Genomic DNA, 7,881 nt, shown 5'->3' on the forward strand with positions numbered 1-7,881 from the left:
TGGTTTAGCCAGCAGCTGAGCCCCACACAGCCGCTTGCTCACTCCCCCACCGGTAGATGGGGGAGAGAATCAGAAGGGTAAGGCCCGTGGGTTGGAATAAGAACAGTTTAACAATTAAAAGAAACAACAACAGAAATGCAATGTAAAGGAGAACAACGAGAGGCGCAAAACCCTGGGGGAGGGGAAACAAACCACACAGAACACAGCCCCTCACCACCTGCCACTCCCAAGCCACCAACTGCCCCCTCTTAATATACTGGTCATGGTGTCACGCGGTATGGAATGAACCTGCCATTGGCCAGTCGGGGTCAGCTGCCCCCGCCATGGCCCCACCCCTCCCAGCCCCCCCGCCACGCGGCAGAGCGCGGGAAGCTGGAAAGGTAGCCAACCCCCCCCACGGTTAGGAGAATTAACCCCTTCTCAGCCAAAACCAGCACAATCACTCTTGCAGATACAGAACTCTCACCCTCCTTTTTCCAATCAAAATACCTTAGAATCTTATATGTCTGGATTAAAAATAATGGGTTGATAATGAGTAACGGTCTCCATACATCCTGTTATTCTTCTCTGTTGTAATTAAAGCTGGACTGGACTAAGTTAAAGATTTCATCCTCTGTGTAAATATGATTCTACAAAAAAAAAACCGATTTAGATTTCACGTGTTTACATTGACTTGAAAGGCTTCTTAAATCACAAAGTTCTCTTCATATTTTTCATTTTCATTGCTTTCAAGTTAAAGGAGACATTAAACCAAATGAAATTTGGGTAAAGCAACTATCCCTGAGTGGTAGAGACGACACACTTCTATTGAGCATTATATGTTCAGAATGTTGATGTTTTTATAAAAATTTATACAAAATTGCTTTGTAAGTATGGTGAATATGTACAGAATGTCAGTGGCATGAGTTTTATAGTGAACTTTATAAGCTTAATTTAAAAAAGTAATACGTAGTCTAGAAACACCAAGTAAATTAAGAGCTACAGTATTATATAGCAAAGATCATAGAATCATAGAACGGTTTGGGTTGGAAGGGACATTTAGAGGTCATCCAGTCCAACACCCCTGCAGTGAGCAGAGACATCTTGAACTAGATCAGGTTGCTAAGAGCCCCGTCCAGCCTGACTTTGGATGTTTCCAGGGATGGGGCATCGACTACCTCTCTGGGCAACCTATTCCGTGTTTCACCACCCTCAGAGTAAAAAAATTTCTTCCTTATATCCAGTCTAAATCTACCTCTTTTAGTCTGAAACCATTACCCCTTGTCCTGTCACAGTAGGCCTTGCTAAAAAGGTTGCCCCATCCTTCCTATAGTCCCCATTTAAGTACTGGAAGGCTGCAATAAGGTCTCCCTGGAGCCTTCTCTTCTCCAGGCTGAACAACCCCAACTCCCTCAGCCTGTCCTTGGAGGAGAGGTGCTCCATCCTCAGATCATTTTTGTGGTCTCCGCTGGACCCGCTCCAACAGGTCCATGTCCTTCCTGTGCTGAGGGCTCCAGAGCTGGACGCAGCACTGCAGGCGGTGTCTCATCAGAGCAGAGTAGAGGGGCAGAATCACCTCCCTCAACCTGCTGGCCACGCTGCTTTTGATGCAGCCCAGGGTATGGTTGGCTTTCTGGGCTGAAAGCACAGAAAGGTACTATCTTGAAGTAAATACATGCAAAGCATATGCACACTTTTGTGTACACTTTTAAAGTAAGAGACATTTACATATAGTAACGTGTCTGTAAGGTGTCTGTTTGTTCTTTGTGGCCTCAGTCTCAAACTCTCTTCAGTCATCAAGATTAATAATTAGGTTTATTTTCATTAATGACTTGCACAGCAATGAGTTATATAGTTGTCAATAAAAAATCCGATTTAGCCTGTGAGTTTCCTACACTTTTGTGCTTGGCTGTTCTAAACCCATTCCAAAAGCTTTTTAATTTTCACATTATTATAGTGTATTGTATAAATGGGGTCCCCAAATCTCCCGTGTGGAGATTAAATAAACTGCTTCAGAAGTGAACCTTGCATGGGGAACTGGTCGTAATAGAGGCCTTGGCTTGTACACCTCTGCCTGAGTGGACAGGACCAAAAGTAGTGTGGGAGTAGTTTGAGTGGCATGTGAAGAGGGAGGTTTTTTCCTTTTCTGTTTTGCTTAAGTTTTAGCCCTTGGCAGCCTTGACGTGGCCTCTATCATGAGGTAGATCCACCACAAAAAAGTGAAATTTGCAGTAGCATTGCAATGCTGTTGGCAACTAGGAATTCTTGTGTTATCTTTATAGACTAACTGCAACATATGAGCATGGACTTATTTTTCTCATTCTTTTTGGAAGACAGAATCTGGTTTATATTCTCTGTATCTGTATACTAGGTTTATCTGCTCATAACTGTTCTGTTTCTGGAAAAAAAGTGCAGAGCACACAAAATACAGTTGATTATCACATTAAAAATAAAGCTTTGGGAGTTTCCTAGTTAGAAAATAGTAGAAGAATTTGATATATTTACATAGGTGCATGTATTGGCTACATTGATTTATCAGGCTGGCATCTGGGGAGTCCTTACTGTGAAATGGAGCCTCACACATGGGATATTTTGGTCCTCTAAATACAGAAGTTTGCAAACCTGGTGTACAATGTATGAAAATACAGAGAGTAAGGGAAGAGTGGTAAGAGCGCTGTATACAAAAAAATTATATTGTGTTCTTTGTTTATGAAATAGGACTATATTATATTCTGAGAGAAAATATTGCAGATGGATAAAGAATTATTAGAAGTACTGAAAAATCATACAGGGAATAATGGACACACCATTGCTTCATTTAGAGAGACAATACAATAGAACATGATAGATATATAAGGATAATAAGTAGTTTAAGGAAAATAAATTACACTTTAAATATGCTTCTCCTACCATTAAACTCATTAGGTATTCAGTGAAGTAGAATGGTTGCATTTTCAAAACAGGTGAGGCAAATTTTAGATTTTTTTTTAATATATATTTGGGTAATTAGCTTTTAGAACTTGCTGCTACAAGATATTGTAGAAAACAAAAAACTTGTAGGAGTTAAAAAAATAATTAACTTTTTATATATAGAGTGATAACATGTGCAGCTGTTCCGGATAGAATTAGAGATGTGTTAACAATATGAAATGTCAATGTTTTAGGCAAACATTGATAGAAGTTACAAAGAATCTTCCCCTGTGAAAGGAGTATATGATGTTTTAAGCTACGAGGCTTAGATTACAGTGTCTTTTGAGGTGATTGTGCTCACCTGCTGCCACAACCCAAATGTTGTATACAACCCTCTTGTAGAGTTAGAGTTAGTTATCTTTTTTTTGTTATAGCCTCAGAGGTCTTGGTGCTCTGGCATTAAGGCATTAAAACTGAGCAGAATTTATATTCCTTAGACGGTCTATTTTGCATTACACAGCCTTTCTTACTACAGAATTAGGGAAGTTCTGTATTAAGTGATATTTCAGCTGCAATAATGACATCTAGGGGCTGATTTATATTAATTTAATTTAGATACATATCTCCTATTTTTTGAGAAGATCGTTACTAATATGTTTGCTAAGTCTAAATTATTAGTATTTGCTAAAAATCTGTAAATCTGATATATGTTGTATATTCAGAGAATAGCCATGACATTTTAAACTTATTTTTCTGTTTTGTTTTTCCTTGATCTGTCTTTCAATTATTTTAGTACTGCTAACACTGCAAATCAGCAAATCTCTCTCATTCCTTCAGACCTTGTATTTTTCATGCCATGTTATTAAATGATGAGAATTTTTTTTCACACTCTATACTTTATGTATACTTTTCTGTGAATGAAAGGGAGATCTCTTTGTCTCTGCCTTCTTATATGACTTATTCTGTCTCCTAAGATTGCATCTACTTTATTATATACAGGAAATGAGACAAAAAATCCTTATATTCAGTGCCCTGCTCTCCCCAGCTTTATGGGTGTGTAGATATAGGCTTGACTCCAGATTTAAACCCTATGATTCAGGGCCACCTCTAAGCTATACGTAAATCCAATTTTATGTTTGCAAGTAAGTGTATACGTAAAATACGTAATTACGATTTAGAGATGATTTAACAGCATCTGTCCTATTATTTGCAAACTTACTTTCCTTCCCTTGAATCTTAGTTATTTGATCATAAGTTACTTATTTGGAATTGCTTTTAAAGGAAAAATATTTCTATATTTCTTCCTCATCAGCTTCTTCACCTATATTTACAACTTTTTCTTAGGAATAAAAGAATATAAGGTTTTGCAAAATTACCCTAATGCCATTCTGTGGACTGTATTGTACTATCTTTAACATACTGGCTTTTCATTGGTTTTGAGAAGAGACCTGAGTAAGGACTCTTAAGTGTAAGAAATAGGGAGGGAAAGGGTCACCTTTTCCCTTAGATATTTCCTTAAAAATTTTAAGTCATATTTGTGGTTTTGGGAGAGCGTTACTGACTTGACCAGAGAATATTGAGTCATAGAATTTATATAGTTGGAGAAGAGAGAGAACGAACAGAACTGAAAAAAGGAAAATTGCCCTAAATGTTAGATGCTCTAAAATGTAAAAGTTATAGCTGTATTTTCATAGAACCAGCTAGTCAGTTGTTAGGAGGCACCCAGTTTAAGAGAATGTGAAAAATCACTTGACATGAGGTTGCTGGTGATATACTAAGAGTAGAAGCTAGGGTAAGCTAACTTCCTTCTGTCGTGGTTTAACCTGGCAGGCAGCTAAACACCACACAGCTGTTTGCTCATTCCCTGCCATGAGATGGGGAAGAGAATCAGGAAAAAAGGTAAAACTCATGGGCTGAGATAAAGACAATTTAATAGGACAGAAAAGGAAGGGGTAATAATAATAATCATCATCATCATGGTAAAAGAATGTACAAAACAAGTGATGCACAATGCAGCTGCTGACCAATGCCCAGCCAGTCCCCAGGCAGCGATCGCTGCCCCCCAGCCAGCTCCCCCCAGTCTATATGCTGAGCATGAGGTCATATGGTATGGACTATCCCTCTGGCCAGCTGGGGTCAGCTGTCCTGGCTGTGCCCGATTCAGCTCCTTGTGCACTCCCAGCCTCCTCACTGGCAGGGCAGTATAAGAAGCTAAAAAGTCCTTGACTTACTCTAAGGACTGCACAGCAAGAACTAAAACATCAGTATGTTATTGACATTATTCTCATCCTAAATCCAAAACACAGCACTGTACCAGCTACTAGGAAGAAAATTAACTCTATCCTAGCTGAAACCAGGACACCACAATACTTTTCCTGGTATATAAGAGAAAGAAACTACAACCAGCTGAGCTGAAAATAGTGAGACATAGAAAGCTTCACCTTAGCTCAAAACAAGGTACTGAAATGTTCTCTGCAATAAATAAGGGTGTTTTTCTGATACAACTGTACCAACAGGAAGTCGTTCATATAACAGTTATACTGGCACAGCAATTCTTTTTACAGCTGCTCTATCTGCTGTTTTCATCCATGAAGTGAGAAAAAGCTTATTTCTGTTGGTGATATCGGCAAAACATAATTATAGCTGCATTCTGTATTAAACCTTACATTAAAATGTCATCAAAAAGCACATCCCTAACTACTATTAGTATGTTAATATATGATTTTTACAGACTTGGACAAAGTATCACAATGGATATATTTGTCTCCTATTGGAAGGTCTGCAGCGAGTGTAAAGCAGAAGAAAATGAATCTGAGCTGTAGTTGAGTGTGAATGGGACTGGAGGAAGGCAGGAACAGGAGAGAAAGTTTTATAAAATTAAAAAATAAGTAACAATTCTTTAAATTTATATTTTTTGCTTACATAACACTGTCATTTTATGGTTCTGTGTTGAAAAACAGTGGGTTTGCGATGGTGATTGAAGGTCGTAGGATGCATTATGACTTGAAGAAATGCTTCGAACACCAGCATTCTCCTGCCTTTGAAAAAGTATATTTAAAAAATATCCAAACCATGCCATATTCTACTTAATTCATGTTCCGAGGCAAAAGATGGAATCAAGAGCATTGGATCCTCTGAAATCAGGGCACTGCAGGAAAAATTGTTAGGGGATGAGCTACAATCTGTTGATTATTTGGACTCAATTCTACAATGAGCTAGGGCAGTGAAAGCCTCAGAGAGGCAACAGAATCTAACTTTCCAGTTAGCGTGTCCCTTTACCAGTTTAAAGTTCTGTCCAGTTGTCTACCCACTGGTAGGTGACAACTGGACCTCACTGCCATCTTTTTTTCTTTCTTGGGGGAAATGATAAATCAGTAGGTGTGATTCTTAAGAGGTCTTTTGCCATTGTCTTCAAAAGACCCAGGGCTTCTCCTATTCCTTAAAATATGCAATTTTCTTACGTCTGCATTAAGGTAAAGGCAGTGTGATCTGTGTACGTGTACTGAGGACAGATCTATTTAAAAGTAGTGAAAATTGTAAGGAAAGTTTGGATTGGTTTTTTTACTGCTGAATTGACTGTGGGGAAACTCTACTTAGGACAGGGACAAAAATTATTTAGCTATACAGAAAATATCAAGGCAGTTCATAGAGACTTGCCACATGATGTACTATATTTTATTGTCCATTATTATTTTCCCTTTGTATTACTTTGCATAGATACTGATATTTTTGCCAGCTCTTACTCCAAACAGTGCTTTCTTAGCTATGTAATCCAATTTAAGGGAGCGTAGAATGTGATTTGTTACTGGCAGTTGTTGCAAGGGGAGTCATATGCATGGAAGACTCCTACAACAGTGACAGCAAACTCCTACCCTTTTTTTCCTGTTACAGTCAGTGAAAATACAGAAGTGTCCTTTGTGTTCTTAAGAGAAATTAGCTGTATGCAAAGTGTTGCATTATAGCAGGTACATACTAATCCCGGTTGTTACATTTGCCATTCATATATGCCCCAGTGACTGCCCTTGGTGTGTGTCTTATACATTCAGGAGAATTCATTTGTGAATGATAAGCTGCAGTAAAGCTGGAATCAGATCCTACATTACATAAAGTAATACTTCACATGTAAAAGGAGATTCCCTAAAAAGAATTGGACTCCCTGGAGTTTTAATATAGCTAATATTCCTGTAATTGGTTTAATTGCTGATTTGTTTTACAGTTGTAGTTAGTTAAAAGACATTACTTTTTCCTCCTTGTTAAATCAGTCATGGTAGACTAAAATACAGTGATTTCTGGTGCAAGAAAGAACTTCTAGAGTATGTACTACGTGCTAACTCCCGAAGGATAAGATACCACCAAATACATGTAAATCCAGTCAGGTGTGAAACACTGGTATATCCATGACTTAATATCAGTATCAATTACCAGTATAGGCCAGAATAAAGGTATTAAGCTTTCCTGCTCAGCATGGAAACTGGATAACTTAAATAAAAAAATAAGTGCTTTTCAGTACTTCTCATATTATTAAAGGGAATTGTGGACCAATCCTCTGTCCTTCAGTGAATGGTCTGGCTACTCCTGGCAACTTTCCTTATGTTCCATAGACTGGTCTCCTCCTGCAGATGTTTTTACTTGAAGCGTGACCTGTTTTTTGCCAAATGGGGTTTGGTAGGGTTTTTCAATCAAGCACATAGGTGCTTGAGGTAGGTTTTAGGCAGTAGATTGTCATTTTAAGGTGTGGCATTTTTCAGATAAGTTTGGTGTAACAGTCACATTAACCTAGCCTTGATAAATTTCACAAAATTTGTCAATTTCGCAGATATTTGTCATGATATAATGGTGTGAGGCTCCTGTAGAACTTTTAGGAGTACAAACTTAAAATAATTTCTGAGCATCCATACAAACACACAACACTGCTGAAGTTTCATAGACCCGATAAATACATTGTTCCAGTTTTCTTCATTAAAATATTTATTTGGCCTTCAAACCTTAATA

The sequence above is a fragment of the Phalacrocorax aristotelis genome, chromosome 8, assembly GCF_949628215.1.
Source record: "Phalacrocorax aristotelis chromosome 8, bGulAri2.1, whole genome shotgun sequence".
NCBI lineage: Eukaryota > Metazoa > Chordata > Aves > Suliformes > Phalacrocoracidae > Phalacrocorax > Phalacrocorax aristotelis.